This window comes from Mus musculus, chromosome 10, assembly GCF_000001635.26.
Source record: "Mus musculus strain C57BL/6J chromosome 10, GRCm38.p6 C57BL/6J".
In the NCBI taxonomy this organism is placed as follows: Eukaryota; Metazoa; Chordata; class Mammalia; order Rodentia; family Muridae; genus Mus; species Mus musculus.
In genome coordinates this window covers 43,812,796-43,833,735 of record NC_000076.6, presented here as the reverse complement: position 1 = coordinate 43,833,735, position 20,940 = coordinate 43,812,796, and the positions used below count along the sequence as shown (strand labels likewise).

Below are 20,940 nucleotides of genomic sequence, written 5' to 3'. Positions count from 1 at the left end.
AAACAAGGGAAATATAGAGAAAGAAGAAACAGGACTGAATAAACGTGTGCAGAAGGATCCTGTAGCAGCGTCGTTCTTCCTGGCCAGTTGAGCGCGCGCAACACCCCTGCATGCATGGATGTGTACCATGTGCACCCTGTGCCTGTGTGGCCAGAAGACAGCGCCAGATCTTCTGAAGTTGGAGTTATAGATGGCTGAGGGCTGCCCTGTAGCTGCTGGGAACAGAACTTGGGTTCTCTGGAAGAGCAGCCAGAGCTCTTAACTGCTGAGCCATTGCTCCATTCCCTTAATAATTTTTCTAAATATTAAATCAAGTATTTTGTATTACAGAAGACTTTTTTAAAATGGAAAGTCACAGATTTGCTGCTCTGGCAATATCAGATGTGTCCTTGACCATGATTCCCAACACATGAGAGAAGGATTCCAATGAGTATAACTTGATAAATATATATATTTGCCAGTCTGTATACTGGATGCTAACCACGGAGATGGGGGTGGGGGAAGGCTCTGGCCCAGCTGGATCAGTCAAGGAGTTGCACTCTCCGAAGGGAGAGGGAAGTTGGATTGAGGCAGTTGCTGCTCTCTTCTGTGGCTGCTGTTACTCAGCTAGGCACTGCAGTCAGCTCAAGCCGCCAAAGCAACTCTGGAGTAGGTCGGAAGCTGTGAGATGCTGCAAAACAGCCAGCCCTGGGGGAGGGTGTGTGGCTAGGAACCAGTGAGTGTGGTTGGTTGGCCCGGACAGCTTCCAGCAGCAAAGGGAAGAGAGAATTCTCTTCCCCAGGAAGTGTTACAGCTCCTATAAGACAGAAGTTCTCAGAAAACCCTTGATGGAGTAATTCTCACAACTTTACTCCTTCTGAACAGGTTCTTACGTACATTTTGCGGTGGGTTGGGGTCTGACAGCAGATGCTTTCTACTGGCTTGGTCTAAGATGTTAGGGATGCCTCACTGCCTGTGGAGGGGCTTGGGGCACTGCCCCTATGTGACTGATTGTCACCACTTGTCTCCACCGGGTGCTGTGGTCACGTGACAGGTCCAGCTGCTCACTGATGCTTTTACCTGTTTCTGTAAAGAATGAAAGTGTAAATAAGTGTAAATAAGTAACTGCAAATAAAGATACTGCTAGGTTTGATCAGTTTTCAAACTATCGAAACATTTCCACCATCTGAGAGGTCAGAGAGTCTAGCTGAGACCTGGAAGTGAAATCTAGTCTGCTTGTAATCCCTGTGTTGTGCAAATATGTCTCCCCAGCTACCCCAGCCTCATCCCTTCCAGTCACTCTTAGCTGAGGCACAGAGAGCCCATTTACAAGCTCACTGACAAGAGGCAATATATCTATCCTGTCGAGTGTTCAGGGAGCACATGAGAGACTAAAATAGCAATGTGAGAATGTTTGCATCCTTGGAAAAAGAGTGTTCTTTCATTAAGTATACTAATCTTTTTGTTTTAAGAAAATCAGAGTATGCTGGTGAATTAAAGGAAGAAATTTGTAATCTTATAATCTGAAGAAAATATGGATGTTTGTTGTACAACCTTCCACACTGCTGTGTAATCTTCTGTACCTCAGTAAAAAAAAAAAAAAAAAAAATGGATAGAATACAGGGAAAAAACTATTAGAGAAACAGGATTAAATCCTGCTCTTTATTTGGGGCTTTAATTCCAGAGACTGTGACATAAACTAGTTTCAACTGCACATACACCTGTGGTGGGTTTTTTGGTGGAGATCTAGGGGTGGAGTTAGAGGTGGTGCTGAGATCAAACCCCAAGGCCTGTACATGCTCGAAACTCCATCAAAGAACTACAGACACAGCCTTGCATCTCTTGCCTTTGGAAAGTAGAGCCTGTCCTGGTTTTTGCAGGGCAACCAAGGGTAGCTACTCTGCCAAAAGTCATCCTATGGGGGAACTACAAGGCAGCCAGTCCTGATCTGCCCAGTTGGCAGTGTCACATGACAAGTTTCTCTAACCTCACCTTTGCCAGTGCCTTTGTTTCTAATGATACACAAGCAGGAGCAAGGCAGAGACAGGGATAAGGGTGCCTGGAAGAGCAGCCATATTGGCACTCTCCCTTCTGACATTCCCTGAACAGTTCCTGCAACCATGCACGACACACTCTTGTGTCAACAACCTCAGAATCTGGTAGAAGGAATGCAGGGGAGAAAGGATACTATCTTTTAAACCCAAGATAAGCAACAAAGTGTTAGGACTGGACTGAGGCTCTGCCAAATTCATATGCCAAAGAGGTGACATTAGATAAGATGATATGGATGGATCTATCCCAATATGACTGGTACCCTGATAAGACACCCCAGTGGTATGCACACACAGGGAAGCATATATCAGGACTGTGAGAAGGGCTACCTGCAAGCCAAGGAGAGAGGCCTCAAGGGACCCCAGCCTTGCAAGGACTTCTGACCCTCCCCCTGAACCCTACGAAAAGAAAATTATCCTCATTCAGACCACACAGTTTGCGGTTCTTCCTTTCAACAGATAAACATACAAGGCAGAAAAGAAAACATTTTCCTGAGGAAATAGCTAGATATACATTGATATACATCCCCCACCCCCCAGCCCAGTTTCACAAAACAGGAAAAAAAAAAAAAGTGCGTCTGAAGTCCTGTAACTATGGAATGATTAAACGCAGAGCTTGGCTATGTACTATCAATTCTGTCTTCCAAAGGTTATGTCTTAAAGGTCATGTCCGAGGTGCATGTGTTCTCCCTTCTTGCTCTCCCGTAACGCTCGTCACAGTCATTTCCCAGCCCGCTCCATAATTGGCTTTATAGTTTCTAAATGTCAGTTTCTGATAGTTGTTTTCAGCCTCACCGTTTCCAGCAGAGGAGGTGGAGGTGGCGGGCACTGTTGACAGAGCTGTTTCTAGGCAAGTCGCCTCTTGTTTTCCCTGGATACAGAGTGTGGCAGGAGAAAAGTCCAAAGGGACAAACTCTGGAAACAGAATGTAAAATACCAAGTGGGGTGTGATTCCGTGTGGGGTGCGGGGTGCGGGGTGGTAGGCAGGCAGGCATCACTCTGCATGCAGCTGGGAGCCAGCTCCACTCTGAGTCAGGCACTCAGGAGTTAGCTCCCAGTGAGACTGGAAGGCTGCTTTTAGCGGGGTGACTGTAACAGCCTAAAAGTGTCACAGAGAAGTTTGGAAATTTAAAGGAAAAAAAAGGGACCAGGGGCTTCAATCGCCAGTAAGCTAAGTGCAGAACTCGGGTGATAAAAGGGGTTCCCATGGGAGGCAGAGGCAATGGCAGATGTCTTGAGTTTCTTGTAACCTCAAGCAGGGCTTCCCGCACTTCCTCCTTTGGGACCCCTGTGTCTGATAATGAGATGCAAAGACGGCTAAGTCCTCTTGGCAAATTAAGGTATCATTGGTGATGCCTTTTCTGCGGTGAGCACGGTTTGTTGCTACAGAGTTGCTGTAATTTGTGTCTAAAACATCCCCCAAATGATTTTTGTGTTAAGCTTTGGACCCCTAGGTGATGTCATTAGGAGACTGTGGACCGTGTATGAGATGGGGCCTCATGAGAGGTCTTCAAGTCACTAGGGGTGAAGCAAGGAATAATGGGGCCCCAACCTCTCATCTTTTGCTTCCAGGCTGTAAAGTGCTGCAGTGTCGCACACATTCAAATAGCAGGGTCCTTTGGCCACGAGTGGGGACATTCTAGACCAGTGGTTCTCAAAAGCTGCCGTCATTTCATACACTCTCTCATGTTGTGGTACCCCCTCAACTATAAAGATTTTTATTGCTACTTCATAACTAATTTTGCTAGTGTTATAAATTATAATATAAATATCTGTCTGTATTCAGGATATCTGATATGGGCACACCCAAAGGGATCACAACCTACAGGTTGAGAATCTCTGTAAAACCATAAGCCAAAATAAAGATTCCTCTTTCTAAGTTGATTGTCTCAGGGATTTGTTACGGTAGCAGAAAGCTGACTGACGCAACGGAACACGGCTAGCTCTCTAGGGCAGAGGAATACCCTTAGAACAAAATTCCTGAGCTTTCCGTTTCTAGGACAGGAGAGAGGAAGTACAGGCGCACAGATTTCAAGCCCCAGCTAAACAACTATGTTGAATGTGGCGTCAAGTCTCTAACACCAGTTTCAGATCTATCCCTATGCCAAATCCTACCCATTCCCAGCTACAGAGCAGATCACCACACGAGGCTGCAATCTTTGGAATGTGTGTTGGAAACACAGTCCCATAACATGCTAATAACATGCTAATGGCATTTGGAATCCAGTCCTTTGGGTAGTAATTAGGATTAGGATCATGGTGAGGTCTCCGTGATGACAGTGGTGGTTTGAACGAGAACAGCCCCCACCCCAACCCCCACCCCCATAGGCTTATATGAATGTTTGGTCCACAGTTGGTAGAACTGTTTGGGAAGGATTAGGAGGTGTGGACTTCCTGGAGGACGGTGGACTTAAAAAAAAACAAAAAAAAAAACAACAACAACAAAAAAAACATGGCATTCCTGGGTACCTCTCTCTGCTTTGTGCTTGCGGATCAGATGTGAGTGCTCCAGAGTCATGCCTGCCTGCAGCTGTGCTCAGTGATGTGATGGCCATGGACTCACAGCCTAAACCTCTGAGACCCAGTGAACTCTTCTATAGGTTGCCTTGGTCATAGCGTTTTGTCATAGCAAAAGAATAGTAGCCAAGACAGAGGGAGAAGAAGGCTGAGCTATCATATGTGGTATAATGTGACATCTTTCTGGTTTTATGCAGCCTAAGGTCTTCATCAAAGGCTCAATAGGTGGCGATAAGTGCTGTCCTCACTCCGCTCCCGGTCACTTAGCAGCATGACCGCGGGCTGTCAGACAAGCGAGGCAGGAACAGCTGAGGGGAAAATGAGGACCACTGGTCACCGTGAACAAAACAGGTACAGACTCTTGAGGAGCGGGCTTCATTTGAGCTTCATTGAGCAGCTCATTTAATTGGGGGAAAGGACGGCTATTTAAACCTTTAGGGAGTGAGTAGGGGCTATGGGGTGAGTGTACATCATTGGTCGGGGCCAGGGTGCTGGGGATACCTCATTTGCATAATGAGGAATTCCTAATAAGGAACAAGGATGTTTAGCCTGGAACCTGGCTACCTCAAGGGTGGAAGAGGTGGGGAACCGACATGCAGAACCAGGGCAGGGAGGGAGGAGTCCTACTTCTGCTGACTCAGCATGAAATTCCTGGGGTTTGGACATGCCTCTACCCCACTCTTGCTCCCCGAGTCTCCATGACTCCTCTACGCCACACACACTTGTATGTCCCTACTTTCAGCCCTGAGCCAAACAAACCACTATCCTTTATAAGTAAATCGCTTTCACTTGAAAAAAAATATGGTAACAGAAAAGGAATGTACACACACACACACACACACACACACACACACACACACACACACACACATATCCAGAATCAACCAAATTCTCAGATTTCTTTGAAAAAAAATTCTTAATCTGTTTCCGTGGAAAAACAACCCCGGATAAGACAACATAGCCACATCGATGCTTTGAGAAACAGGACGGGCAAAAGTAGTGAGAAAAAAAAAAAAAAATACTGCCGATGAGCTCTGAAAAGAGCACCCACAGGAACAAACTTCCTGGTAGAGTCACACCTAGGGCCTTGTTATCTTCACTGTGGGCTAAAGAAAATCTCTATGTGAGCTCAACAAGCAAATTTGACACAGAATTGGAGAAGGATTATTCAAATTCCCCAGGATAAGGATTTTAGGGGTGCTTGGGTTCGAGGGTTCTACATTTCCTAATTTGGATCTTGGAATCTTATTGTTTAAGAAATGCCACCATTTGGATAAGGACTATCCCTCTCGCGTATCGAAGGCTTAACTCCTGGATGGTGACATTATAGAGTAGCCACTGCCTCACGAGGGGGTTAAAGCTATGAAGAAGCGGCTCAGTACAGGGTGGGCTCTTAGGAGGATGTAGTAGTTACTTTTCTGTTGCTGGGATAAAACCCTATGACCAAGGCGACTTATATAGAAGGAATTTATTTTGGCTCGTGGTTCCAGAGGGTCCACCGCGGTGGGGAAGAATGGCAGTGAGCAGCAGGCATGGCGGCAAGAGCTGGAAGCTGAGAGACCTCATCTACAGCAAGAATGAAACAGAACTTGAAGTGGGGCAAGTCTGTGAACACTCAAAGCCAACCTCCAGAGACCCGAGGCTTTGCCTCTGAAGCCACCTCAAACAGCGCCACCAGCTGGCGACGGAGCGTTACTGCCTGAGCCCTTTGGAGGAAGTGACCACTGGGAGGATGCTTTTTTTGAAGGGCACTTCTCTGTCACCCCGCTGGGGCCCAGATACTTGCAGAGAGCTATTCTGTTCCACCATGTGCTCCCACACTTTCTGTCACATGGCTTGTCTTACTAAAGCCCAGAATCCACCCAGCATCAGCCAAAATAAATATTTCCTCCTTTAAGTTTTCCCAGGGTTTTTTTTTTTTTTTTTTTTTTTTTTTTTTTTTTTTTGCTTTGTTTTATTTAATTTTTTTGTCACAGTGACAGGAAGCTAATTAACACAGGGTGTATACCATGATATGGTTGTTCTTTTGCAGTTCTGGCCATGAACCAACATGGTAGGTAAGTCTTAACACTGAGCTACATCCCCTAGCCAAGAACTATTTTAGAACCAAATAAAGCTGCAGGTGGTGTTTCTATTTAAATCGACAGCTAAGTACCCGTTTTCAGGCCTCCTCTGCTCACCTTGGTTGATCCCAGGAGGCCTTCTGACTTATCTCCGCGTTAGCCCATTTCACAGTGGATCCAGTGAACCGTGCTTCCTGCTCCTCTTGGTCAGCTCTAGTTCCTTCTTACGTTTTGGTATAAAGTTCTGAGTATTAAATATTCTGTCTTTGGGAGGGCTCGGGTGGGAGGCAGGGAAGCCTTTGAGTAGTGGGGCCTTCGATGAGGCTTTGGGCCCCTGGAAGTGCACCATTTAAGAGGATAAGTGAGCACTTAAGCCTGTCTTCCTTTCTTTTTGTCCCCTCACTGTGAATTGAACGGCTTCAGCATCTCCTCCTTCAGTGATCCTTCAGCCTTCCCACCTGAACATGGCTGAAATTTGTGAATCCACGAGCCAGCGAAACCTTTCCTCTTTATAAACTGATCACCTCTGGGGCTTGCTATAGTGGTTGAATGTTGAGTAACACAGCCCTCCTCTGGAGACTGATCCTGGGACTTCTTTCACCGGTAAAATACAGCGAAGTTCTTGAGAGTCTCAACACAGGCAAAAGATTCCCTGCTTTAGGGGTAGCTGGGCACACTCTAAAAAGATAAGCCACCATGACCATGAGAAGAGCAAGAGAAACTATAAGGACTGAGAGATCCCTGGCCCACTGCTTCCTGATATGTCCGTACTGTATATAAAGACACCATCTTGAGTGGCCCAGTCAGCTGCGGGAAATATTTAAAAGATGAACCCACAATGCTCTGCAGGGCCGGATCACGCTCCCGCGCTCCTGCCGGCTCGCCAACTCTGGCCAAGCAGGACCACACAGCTCCCTCCGGGCCATCTCTCCAGCGTCCCCAGTTCCTCTCACTACCACGCAATGCCCTACGCATCCCATGGTTGGTCATCTCAACACCTAATTATCCGGTAGAATCAAGACTCTCAAAGCTTAACCAAGCAGATTTATGTATCAATAGAATTACAATTTACAAGATGCCAATACAATAATTTCAGAGCCAATTGATAATGATAAAAGTCTTATTCCAATATTTCTAACCTTATGAAATCAAGGCTACTTGTGGCTGGAAAATAAAACTCGGGTATACGTCAGCAGCCATTTTGCTTCTCCTCCCCTCTGACAAACTCTGAGACTCTTAGCCCCGCCTCCCGTTCTCTGTCCAATCACAGGTCTCCCACTGCCCTAATGTGATTGGACAGGGAAAATCCTGAAACAAGCAAAGATTGGTCACACCTGCCAACCCATATTTTATGTGTTTAATCTTTTGACATTACAACACGGCATTTTCATCTACAAAGTTCATGCTAAAAAAAATCCTGCAATCGTGTTATGAACACATGCACACACACACATATGCCACATATACACACACATGCACACACGTGCGCGCACTCACACCACACATACACACGCACGCACGCACACACACAACACATACACACATGCACGCACACACACACACACACACCACACTCACACAGACACACACACTTTCAGCAAGTTTACAAGTTTCAATCAGACCACTTTCATCACACATACACACACACATACACCACATATACACACACATGCACACATGCATGTACACATTACACACCACACTCTCACATACATGCACACCAAACTTTCAGCAAGTTTACAAATTTTGATCAGACCACTCTCATAACTATGTTTGGCCCAGAGGCCGTGTCTGGACACACTTGTTTCTCAAATTATAGAATTATGAGTAAGTAAGTGATTATGGCCAAGGAAAACCAACACATCTTTCTCTACCAAGTCATTTCAGTTGCTTCCTTCCAGACTTAGGTCAAACCACCTTCTCGGACAACTTACCCAACAAACACCGTGAAAAATCACATTACCTTAGAATTTGATATGAAGTTTGGATTACACAAAGCCAGGCCTGTTCTTGTTCAGTTTTGTACGGTAAACTGGTTAATACTGACCACTGTAAAGTAAGCTCAGGGTTGGAGAGTAGTGTGCCCATTTTTTCAGATGAAAACACTGGGGCACAGTGACTAAGCAAAGGCAGCTGTGTAAAAGTACACTTCTGAAAGCTCTCCCTCTATTCCCTGACAGAACTGTGCTCTAAGCACTAAGTGGTTTTGGTTTTTTTTTTTTTTTTAAATGCAGATGTGGCAAAGAACATTGTACATGTATTTTAGGCAAGAAGGAAGGGGAACGATATTAAACTCAGACACAGTAACTACTGTATATGGTTAACAGGCACAGGACCAGTAAGGTCTTGTGGACATGGGCATGGTGATCAGGCTGAGTTTGTGACAGTGGACTTGTGGCGAGTTTGATTGAAGAATGGGTCTCCTCCCAGTGAGATGCTTCTGGGCTATTTGATTGATTTTTATCCCTTTTAATAATAATAATAATAATAATAATAATAATAATAATAATAATAATAATAATATCTGTCTAGGATCTCTTCCAACAAATCACATGTAGATGGCCAAAAGAGGCTGTCATAGAATAAAACATTTCAAAATATGTTTACTGGCTACTCAGAAAAACATGGGTTTCCTGGTAAATTTCATATTAGGAGAGCAATGAAAGACCTTTCCAGGAAGCATGAAGTTCTCAGGGGTAATTTAGTTATAAACATATTTCCTTAATGGGATACAATTTGATTTTCTCATTACCTTTCGACAAGAACAGTAAGACACTGGTGGTTTAGTCAGTGAGTCGTGAAGCTTTCTCAGATGTTCAGTCTTGTGGGGAACACAGCAGCTGCCACCATCCACCTTCATTTTGCTGATGGGACCCAGAGGGCATAGAGACTGTCTGAGATCACGTCAGCAGCAGGAAGCTGGCTTGGTCTCCAGGTGCCTCGATCAGGCTTATGTGTTTGCATACATTGATACTTTTTGTGGCTCATGTAGATGTCTAGCAGAATTCTTTCTTGCTCTGTGTCACAGACTGCCAAGGGCCCAGTGTTTTGGAAAGCGTGGTCCTTGCTATTAGTGCTCATTCAGGAAGCTCTTTAAAAACTAAGATGTGTTAGCAAGTCATTTGATTGAAGGACAGTCCCTTCTAGGGACAAGAGTTCTGCGATCTGAGAAACAGATATTTTGGAATTTTATTGTACCTTCTGGGTTTATGGAGATTCCTGGCATTTCCTCCTGTATGGCACTCAGCTGTGGCCTAGCACTCACACAGACAACTGGACAATCGTCACTTACTTCTTGTGGTTATTCTAACACATTCTTCATAGCTTGCTTATACTTGCTCTCTGATTAAAGAGTAGTAAGGTCAGTGTAAGCCATATATTGCCCCTCCCCAAACTAAGAGGCTTGTCCAAGTTTTGTGTGCTTTGTGTAAAGAATGTCTACACATATATTTGTGTGTTTACATGCACCCACATACACATGTGGAGGCGAGGGGCCAGCGGAGGTGGTCTTCGTCAGTCATACTCTGCCTTATTTTTGGAGACAAGGTCTTTAACTGGTCCTAGGGCTTACTGATTTGGCTTCACTGACTGGGCAGGAAGCTTCAGGGATCCAGAAGTCTCTGCCTCCCCATTACCAGGATTATAGACCTGATTATCTACATGGGTGCTGGAATCTCTACTCAGGTCTTCATGCTTATGTGGAAAGCATTTAACCAATGAAGCCATCTCCTTAACCCTGATGTTTGTATTCTTTTGAAAATTTTACAAGTTTATATGACCACTGAACAAGTTTACATATGTGGTTTAAATTCTAACAAGAATTTAAATTAGAAAAAAAAATAGAATTCCTAATGTTAGCTCAAGTGGCACATTAAGTTAGGGAGTGGTACAGCCACTGTAGTTGCACAAATATAGCTAGTTGGTTGACTGAGGCAGGAGCATTACAAATAGGAGGCCAGTTTGGGTAACTTCATGAGACTCTGTCTCAAAATAAAGACATTCAAAGAGGCAGAATAAAGGCTGGAGAGCTAGGTGTGGAAGTACACCCCTTTAATCTCAGCCTGAGGGAGGCAGAGGCAGGAGGATCTCTGTGAGTTGGAGGGCAGCCTATTCTACAGAGTAAATTCCTGGACATGCAGAGTCACATAGTAGAGAAATCTTGTCTCAAAATTTAAAAAATAAACAAATAAATAAAATTTAAAACATCGTTTGGAGAGGTTAAGAGCACTGGCTGATCTTGCAGAAGAGCTGGGTTCTGTTTCCAGCACCTACACAGCAGCTCTCAACCACCTGTAACTCCAGTCCCAGGGGATTCAGGGCCCTCTTCTGGCCTCTGTGAGCATTGCACAAATATGCTACACAGACATACATGCTGGCAAAACACACATACACATGAAATTTAAAAAAAAATCAATAAATCTTTTAAGACCTGAGTATGGGGCTGGAGAGATGTCTCAGAGGTTAAGAGCATTGCCTGCTCTTCCAGATGTCCTGAGTTCAATTCCTAGCAACCACATGGTGGCTCACAACCATCTGTGTCTGAAGACAGCTACCATGTACTTGTCATATATATATATGTGTGTGTGTGTGTGTGTGTGTGTGTGTGTGTGTGTGTGTGTTAAAATCTTTAATAATAATAAAAAGACCTGAGTGTGTAGCTTATTTCTTTTTTCTTTTCTTTTTTTGTTGGGGGCGGTGCAGCGAACTTTATTGATGGTATTCAAGAGAGTAGGGAGGGTTCCCTGTGCCCCTCCTGTTATTGTGGGGTTCTGGGATGGAAACTATGAGAGAGATGTTCAGTGTTGGGGGTCGAGTTGGGATAGGCACTCATCAGCAACTGAGGGCTTCTCTCTTGCTCTCGGTGTCCTTCCTGGGGTCCAGGGTTTCTTACTCCTTGGAGGCCATATAGGCCATGAGGTCCACCACCCTGTTGGTATAACTGTATTCATTATCATACCAGGAAATGAGCTTGACAAAGTTGATATTGAGAGCAATGCCAGCCCCAGCATCAAAGGTGGAAGAGTGGGAGTTGCTGTTGAAGTCATAGGAGACAACCTGGTCCTCAGTGTAGCCCAGGATACCCTTCAGTGTGCCCTCAGATGCCTGCTTCACCACCTTCTTGATTTCATCATACTTGGTAGGTTTCTCCAGGTGGCATGTCAGATCCACAACAGATACACTGGGGATAGAAACACAGAAGGCCATGCCAGTGAGCTTCCTGTTCAACTCTGGGATGACCTTGCTCACAGCCTTCACAGCACCAGTGGATGCAGGGATGATGTTCTGGGCAGCCTCACGGCCATCAAGCCACAGTTTCCCAGAGGAACCATTCACAGTCTTCTGAGTGGCAGTGATGGCATCAACTGTGGTCATGAGCCCTTCCACGATGCTAAAGTTGTCATGGATGACCTTGGCCAGGGGGGCTAAGCAGTTGGTGGTGCAGGATGCATTGCTGACAATCTTGAGTGAGTTGTCATATTTCTTGTGGTTCATACCCATCACAAACATGGGGGCATCGGCAGAAGGGGCGGAGATGATGACCCTTTTGGCTCCACCCTTAAAGTGGGCCCCGGCCTTCTCCATGGTGGTGAAGACACCAGTAGATTCCACGACATACTCAGCACCAGCATTACCCCATTTGATGTTAGCGGGATCTCGCTCCTGGAAGACGGTGATGGGCTTCCCGTTGATGACAAGCTTCCCATTCTTGGCCTTGACTGTGCCGTTGAATTTGCCGTGGGTGGAGTCATACTGGAACATGGAGACCATGTAGTTGAGGTCAATGAAGGGGTCGTTGATGGCAACAGTCTCCACTTTGCCAAGTGCAGAGCAGAAGGCAGTCCTGGTAACCAGGTGCCCAATACGGCCAAATCCATTCACACCGACCTTCACCATTTTGTCTAAAGACAAGGCTGGCAGTCTACAAGAAGATCCATCTGTCTCTGGAACAGGGAGGAGCAGAGAGCCATGTAGCTTCTTATGCACACATCTACCATGTCCTGATTCAACTCTTGGTATTGCAAACATAGATAAACAAACAAAATAAAAACTCTATTGTCTTGGCAGGCTTGATATGGGAAGGTCATGTGGCATTTCCCAGGTTTTCTACTCTGCTCTCCAGCTAGCTCTGGCATCCTCTGACTTCCATCAGTTCTATGACAGGCACTTGGAGAACTCAGACAAACTCCAAAGAGGCTGTGTGTGGAGAGACACACCGGTGCCTTGCACCTTAGAGCTTCCATGGCTGTTTCTCTAAGTGCACAGGCTACTAATCTCATGACCCCAGAGCAACCTAGGGACCTTTTCACTGAAAGACCTACAACTGCTTCTTATAGGAAGGCTATACAAAGAGAGTCACACCCTGACAGTGATGGCTCTCATCCCGTTTCTCTCTTTTATTATACCTTGACCTCAAATTGAGTACAACATAGTTTTCTGGGTTGGAGAGATAGCTTGGAAGTTAAGAACCCATACTGCTCTTTCAGAAGACCCAAGTTCTATCCCCAGCAGCCATGCCAAGTGGCTCACAACTGTAACTCCAATACCAGGGAATCTGATGCCCCTGACCTCTGTGAGCATCTGAACTCTCACTCACATACGTCCCCACACAGACACATACTCATAACTGTAAAAATAAAATAAATCTTTTGAAAAATAACACTGAATGGAATTCTGTTCACAGGACTCCTGAAAGCCTTTGGTTTTAATTTACATAAGTCTAGAAGAATCAACACAACATAGTACACTTCTTTGCATAAAAACAAGGTTTTCTAGAAATATCCAGCCTAAATTAAATTTATTTCTAAGTGGGCCTAAGGAATTATTAGTTAAGATACAACCCTTTGAGGGCCTATGGATTAGCCCAGAGAATAAAAACACTTCTCCATGGTGGTGAAGACACCAGTAGATTCCACGACATACTCAGCACCAGCATTACCCCATTTGATGTTAGCGGGATCTTGCTCCTGGAAGAGGGTATCAGATCCCATCACAGATGGCTGTGAGCCACAATGTGACAGCTGGGACCCAAACTCAGGTCCTTTGGAAGAGCAGTCAGTGTTCTTAACCACTGAGCCATCACTCTCCAGCCCTCTTGCAACCTTTATTAAAGGTTGCACACAAGACAACAGTTTCTTGGTCCAAAAATGCTAAGTAGACTGTGTAAGTGTATTTTTTTAAAAACCCTGATACAAATGTCATTTTTGATCAGCTGGTTGTTTTGCTGTGGTGACATCCCAACAATGGTGGGTGTTAAGCAGCCTTCTGGGCCTCTGTCCCCTCATGCCAACAGCATTCCCCTACCCTCCCTCCTGCCCTGTGAACAGGCTCTGACTCAGGGTCCTTCACTTATGACTTGACTTTACACACTCAGAAGCCACGCTTTAATCTAAGGTTTTTCTCAGGCCTGTGATGTATCCCATAATGACCCTCCCCTCTAAGGTGCTTCTCTATGAAGTTAGTGGTATCAGGAAGTCGTAGTTTCCACTCAGTCACGTGGTCCACTTTTTACCAGGAATCACACTCTTCAGACATTAGATACATTAAATACATTTTGAACTTGATAGTACTTCCAACTTCTGAACATTGTAAATGTTCTTCCAGGGATGCATATGTTCTCATCGTCTGGGTTGCAATCTGTTTGGGGAGACATCGAACCACCCTTTCACAGGGGTCACCTTAGATCATCGGAAAACACAGATACTTACATTATGATTCACAGCAATAGCAAAATGTCAGTTATGAAGTAGCAATAAAAATAATTGCCTGATCGGGGGAGGGAGGTACCACAACAGAAGTAACTGCACTAAAGGACTACGGCATTAGGAAGGTTGAGAACCACTGCTCTAAGTAGAACTACTCTGAATTTCAGAGAGGGCTCAGACTGGCCTCTTCCCCATGGCTGTCCTGGAACTCCCTGCTGAAGCCTGGGTCTTTGCCCTACTCTCAGCAACTCCATTTACACAAAATAAAACCTACAGATTGATGACATAACTTAGCAAATGCTTACATACATTCTTTCAGTAACTCCTATCAGTAGCAGCATGGAGTCCGTACATGGATGCATTACCCCACATAAGGAGAAACTGAGGCCAGTGGCTCCCCAGACAGTCAGCAGACAGCAAGGAACACACAAGTGTCATGAGAGCCACTTTATCTTGTCTGGCAAACCCCCTCTGCCACTCTTTTGAAGACAATAACATTATCGGGTCAGGACTCATTACCTCAGATAAAACCCAAGCAGGCTTTGTGGGTTTAATGGCTTTTGGAAACTTTGAGAGCCTGCATAAGCCGCTCACTCTCATTTCATATTTCTATAAACACCGGGGAGTAACAATCATCGGAACAGTTAAATTGATTTAGGGAAGTGAAAGCTACTTTTTTTTTTTTCAGTCTTGAAATTACTTCAAATCATTTGCTACTGTGAGTGGACTCCAGTCCTTCCAGCACCTGGCACCCATCATCCCACCCCTGCCCCCCGTGGCTTCCCAAGCCCCATTACCTGCCCTTAGATTTCCTTTTTAATTTCCCAAACAAGATTGTATTTTACGTTTCAGATATTACTCCGAAGAACAACAATGAGGACCTCCGTAGCCAAAATGCTCAGGAGGAAATCAAGTGAGTCAAGGAGAGAAGCAAGGTGGGAAAGAAGAGACGAAAACGCAGGCATCTTCTAGACCCTTTGAAAAGCCACGGTGCTTGTAAAATACCACATGGGACTGCTAGTTTAAAAGAAAACTCTCTGGATGTGCCTTTGGGAGAGGGAGAGAAGGCCCTGCTGGCCTGAGCTCAGGGCTAAGACTTTTAGGCTCAGAATCTGGTACCAAGAGAATTTTTCAAATGGGAATCTCTCCACATTGCCCCAGATGGACTCAAACTTGTGGTCACAAGAGACCCTCCCTCCTCGGTCAGCCCTCCCAACTTGCTATATCTGATATCCTACACTAATCATGAGGCCACAGTGTAGAGCAGCAGCGGGGAGTCGGGGAGTCCCCAACGACACAGCCCCTGACTATTTTTCTCATGGTCAGAACTCATTACCCTAAAATATGGCACCCTGGCATTTGTGAGACCAGATGGGCAGGAAGGGGGCTCACTTCTCTGTTTGCTTTGTTCCCTGAAGAAGGTTCTAAACCTCTTATTCATGAAGTGCATTCCTGTACCTCAGGGAAGAAATGTCATCTCTCAAGACACAGGGACGATCGGAACATACAAGGCTTGCTAATTCCTAACTTCTTTGCCAGTACATCTTGTCCTCCTCCCTTCTCCATGATGCACCCCCCCCCCCATCACACTTAACATAAAAGCCTGCATGGCGACACAAACCTATGATTCCAGCACTTGCCAAGAAGAGGCGGGGGATGGCAAGTTTGAGGACAGCTGGATTAAACGGTGAGGCCCTGTTTCAAAAATCAGAACTTCATTTGCCTTCCCCCTCCCCCCATTGGGTCTTTATTTCTGAAGGAGGCCATGCACATGAAACTCCTATAGTTAAACTGGTTTCCTTTCTCTTACTGATCCGCCCCTGGTTCTAGGACCCCAGCTGTGGGCCTAGGATAGAATAGAAAAATTGCTTTTTTTCTCCTTTTCACCTGTAGTGCAGTGTTCTTTGCCAAGCCACAGCTACCCGACTCTCTGCGAGCTCATGTGTGATTTCTTTTAAAAGATTTATTTATTATTATATGTAAGTACACTGAGGCTGTTTTCAGACACACTAGAAGAGTGCATTGGATCCCATTACAGATGGTTGTGAGCCACCATGTGGTTGCTGGGATTTGAACTCAGGACCTTTGCAAGAGCAGTCAGTGCTCTTAGCCTCTGAGACATCTCGCCAGCCCTCATGTGTGATCTTGACCAGGTCTAACACAGGACAGCATGGCTGCAGAGGAATAAGATTCAACTATGACATGGGATTTACAATTGGAAACTAACTGCAGCTCGAATACTTCATGATGTACCACAGCACCAGGTAGTAATGTTCCCTGAAAGAGAGACAGCCTGAGCCTGGGTCAGCTCCACTTTGCGCTATGCAGACCACGTGAAATACAGAGTGGAGATCTCCGGGTACAGGAGTATAAGAATTTTAATGCCTTTACCTTACAATTTGGTGATTTTCAAACTAGAAACTGCAACCCTTTAGAAGTTAGTAAAATCAGTTTGGTAGGATACAAACAGTATTTCAAAGTCATAAACAAACAAGCCATATGGTGTATCCAGGGAAATTCGCTCTTGACTCCTGCCAGGAGGGGCAGCTCACGTTATGTTTTAGTTCAAGATCTAACTAATCCAGCTGGGGTGGTGCTGGTGCATGCCCGTGATCTCAGCACTCCAAAGACTGAAGTGATGATGGTGTCTTGGAGGTCAGCTTGGGCTACAAAGTGGGACTTGGTCTCAAAACAGACAGACACATAAACCAGCAAAGCCAACCTCCCTGATCTAGTGACTAAGCCTTTCCCTATTGACCTAATTAATCTGTTTAGAACTATTATACCTGGGGACCCATCCCATAATCAGCAACCAAACCCAGACACTATTGCATATGGCAGCAAGATTTTGCTGAAAGGACCCTGATAGAGCTGTCTCGAGTGAGGCTATGCCAGTGCCTGGCAAATACAGAAGTGGATGCTCACAGTCATCTATAGGATGGAACACAGGGCCCCCAATGGAGGAGCTAGAGAAAGTACCCAAGGAGCTAAAGGGGTCTGCAACCCGATAGGTGGAACAACAATATGAACTAACCAGTACCCCCGGAGCTTGTGTCTCTAGCTGCATATGTAGCAGAAGATGGCCTAGTCGGCCATCATTGGGAAGAGAGGCCCCTTGATCTTGCAAACTTTATATGCCCCAGTACAGGGAAACACCAGGGCCAAGAAGTGGGAGTGGGTGGCTAGGGGAGCAGGGTGGGGGGAGGGCATAGGGAACTTTTGGGATAGCATTTGAAATATAAATAAAGAAAATATCTTAAAAACAAAAAAACAAAAACAACAACAACAACAAAAACTGTTATACCAGGACCACAGCCTTCTTGATGCACATGCAAATGGATACATGGGCTGGGGGCAGTTTTCCTAATACAGGTGCTCGGGAAAAGACGTAAATATAGTCAAAAGTGTGACAATCGTCATATATGTGAGAAACACTCTATTTGGCTGTCTCTTATAGATTCCCAGTATAGAATACATGCAAGAGACTGGCTTCTGAACTGGTCCTGGCAGCAGATGTCTTCAATGAGAGAGAGAGAGAGAGAGAGAGAGAGAGAGAGAGAGAGAGAGAGAGAGAGAGATTGATTTTGATTCATAGGTCCCAAACATACTTGGCCCTGAAGTCCTTTGCCTAAAACCATTAACAGTTTCACTACCCTTGGCCCAGACCCCAGCTGCTACCCTCTCTTTGGTCCCCACAGCTGTGGCTATACCAAAGGCTGCACAGCTTCATCTGACTTGATGGCATCCAACAGGGATGTCCCAAGCAGACGTCCAAGCCTTATTCTAGGGTAACTTCAGCAACTCCTGGTTGTGGAAATAAGTTGAACGAAGTCCAGCATCTGGTCAGTTGCTCACTGAGTAAAACCTGCTTACTGGTTTAAAAACTGATTTGTGTTCCCTTTTCTTTCTTCTTGTGGGCTCTGTGCTGCAAACCGTGACAGAGCACCTGTCTGTGTTTGCACAGCCTCACTAACTCAACCATTCAGCCGCTTTCTTTCCATGTTTAAATAAGAGATAAGCCCCACTGGCCAGGGCATGTGGACTCTTGAGGTCATTAACTAACTGAAATGATACATCGTTGCAACCCAGCCAACACTCCAGTCTGTCTGTTAGAAACAGGTGTCCAAGAGGAAATGTTTAATTTCTCCAGGAGGCAAATGCTCTGGCAGACAGTATTTTCAACCAAACTGTGTCTGCTTATGGAGTAAAACAAGACATGTTTTTTGTGGCTTCTTTTGCCCTGGGGTCTGTCTGGGTACTGGCTTGCACCTGACTATTACCCACAGTCCTCCTTGGCCCTGCATCTGGACAGCAGTCTTGCCATCTTGGCACTCCCTCTCTAATGTGGAAGCCCTGTTTTAGTTCCGTCCGGAAGTCATCTGGGTTTGGGTTCTTTGAAGTTCTCTTTTCAAGGAACACTATTCATTTTAGCAATGAATTCAGCTTTCCAGTGCCGAGGCCTTTGGAGTTGGCAGAATCTATCTCCAGTGGTGCCAAGGAGACTCGCCATCTTTCAGAGTTACCCTCGTCAGTGGACTGTCTCCATGGCTGAAGGAAGTGTTGCCATGACCCAGGTACTTCCGGTTCCGGTCCCCTCCATCTCCTTCCTGCAGTTCCCAACTTCTGCCTCTTTGCATTTCTGCCTCTTTTCTCTTTTCTCAGGATACTGCCTGGCACATTGAAGAATCAAATAGCTCTAACTGCCAGCTGACCAAATTTTGCAATTCCCTCCAAAGTGAGATTTGGATCTCAAAAGATTTTGTTTGTTCATTTTGCCAAAAGTATGGACCATAACTACGTAGCAGAAAGTTCTGGTACCAGGTGAACAACAACACAATCCTGGCTTTTGTGCTAATGAGGGAGATCATAAATAAAACAATGAAGTCATAAATACACAAGAGAGATAATAAAGGAGGGACGCTGTGGTGGAAGAGCTGAGGCAGGTAGGGATCAGGGTCTCACATTGGGGTAGGGGAAAAGCAGGTACAGTTCTCTGAGGAATGAGAGACTAGGAAAACTGGGAGAAGCCATCTCCAGCTGGTAGAACTCGTGTTGTTTCACCCCAAACACAAACACAAACAGCAGAAGCAGGAAGCTCATTCTTACCTCACTCCCACTTCTCCCCAAAAAGCAGATTCCAAAACCTAGAAGAACTTTCTGATCTTGTCCAGATGGTCCTAACACTCTCGTCTAAGAGGAACGGGAACACCATACACCCGAGTGTAGATACTAGCCACTTAACCAAGTTCAGCTCAGGCCATCACCACAGACTCCATAGCCATGGTCCAATAATACCTCACACAGTCTACTTCTTCATCAAGACAAGACTAAAATGCCACACATCAACCCTTTTCTTTATATCTTCATATCTGGATGATGCTTCCTGTGCCATGTAATTTATATTACACACTTGTATGACTTCAATCTCTCTGTTCTTTGGCCCTCATCCATGATCCTAAGGGCAGGGGTGGGTGAGGTGGAAGGATAAAATTCTTTCCTTATATAGACAAGAGGGAAGTTTATCTCAAGGCCCTGAGGTGGGAATATGCTTCATAAAGCTAGCATAAGCTGTGAACGTTTAAGTACTCCTGAAGTGCCTGGTGTTTAGACAGCTCTAAGAGTAGTGTGTCTGTCAGTTTTTTTTTTTGCTACTATAACAAATTGCTTGAGGAAGGTGTCTTTAAAAAGAATAGAAGTTTATTTTAGTTCATAGTTCTGAAGGTGAAAGGTCTAGGCCTGGTAATGTTCTTCTGGCTGATAGAAATCTCAAGTTGGCATAGAACATCATAAAGCAAGAGACAGGGAAGAGCTTATCTCTGTCTATGTACCTGGCCCATCTGCCTCTAATAAAGATACCAAGAACCAATCTTGAGAGCCCTACTCTGATGACATTATTTGATCCTAAACACCCTCAAAGGCCTCAGCTCTAAGCAGATTGTCCCACCGTCTTGATATCTTTAACACCTGACTTTGGGGACCAAACTCATTCATGAGTCTGGAGCTTGAGGGAGATGACACAGGCCAGATTTGCATCATAGCAGGAGACTATAATGACAATGTCTGTGAGGTGTAAGCTCAGGGCTTGGGAAGCTGAGGCAGGAGGTCCATGAGTTTTATATAGAAGGAAAAGGGGGTGGGGGAGCAACCACACATATTATCTGGCCAGGGAAACCCAAGTATATTCCCTGGCCTCAAGAGGAGTTTTATGGGGTTCTGCAGATGGCTGAGTGGCTAAAGTGCTTGCCTTCCAGTGAGAGGACTAAGATCTCCAGAACCAACGTGAAAGTCAGACAGGCACGATGACTACTTGTAATCCCAGCATTTGAATGGCAGAGGTGAAGGACTGGAGGACCGCAGGGAAAGCTAGCCAGGTAAAGAGGCTGGGATCAGGAAGCTCTGGGTTCAGAGAGAGATTTAGACTCAACAAACAAAGTGGAGATGTGAGGAAGAAATTCAGCATCAACTTTTGGGCTTCCCAATGCTTTGACTCACGCTGCGGCTCCACAGCCATGCAAACACATGCATATACACTCATACAACACGCTATGGCTCCACAGCCATGCAAACACAGTCGTATACACCCATGCACCGCTTCTTTTTTTTTTTTTCCATTTTTTATTAGGTATT

The 20,940-nt window shown here is 45.3% G+C and overlaps 1 long non-coding RNA gene and 1 pseudogene across 1 annotated transcript; both read right to left on the bottom strand.

The window, feature by feature from the left end:
* Positions 1-434: 434 nt before the first annotated feature.
* Positions 435-7,829, bottom strand: 4933404K13Rik (RIKEN cDNA 4933404K13 gene). The gene is made up of 3 exons (NR_131055.1): positions 7,750-7,829; positions 2,826-2,945; positions 435-1,065 (listed from the first exon to the last, which is right to left on the bottom strand). It is a non-coding gene; the product is annotated as an RIKEN cDNA 4933404K13 gene (long non-coding RNA).
* Gm9034 (predicted pseudogene 9034) lies at positions 11,305-12,522 on the bottom strand (annotated as a pseudogene).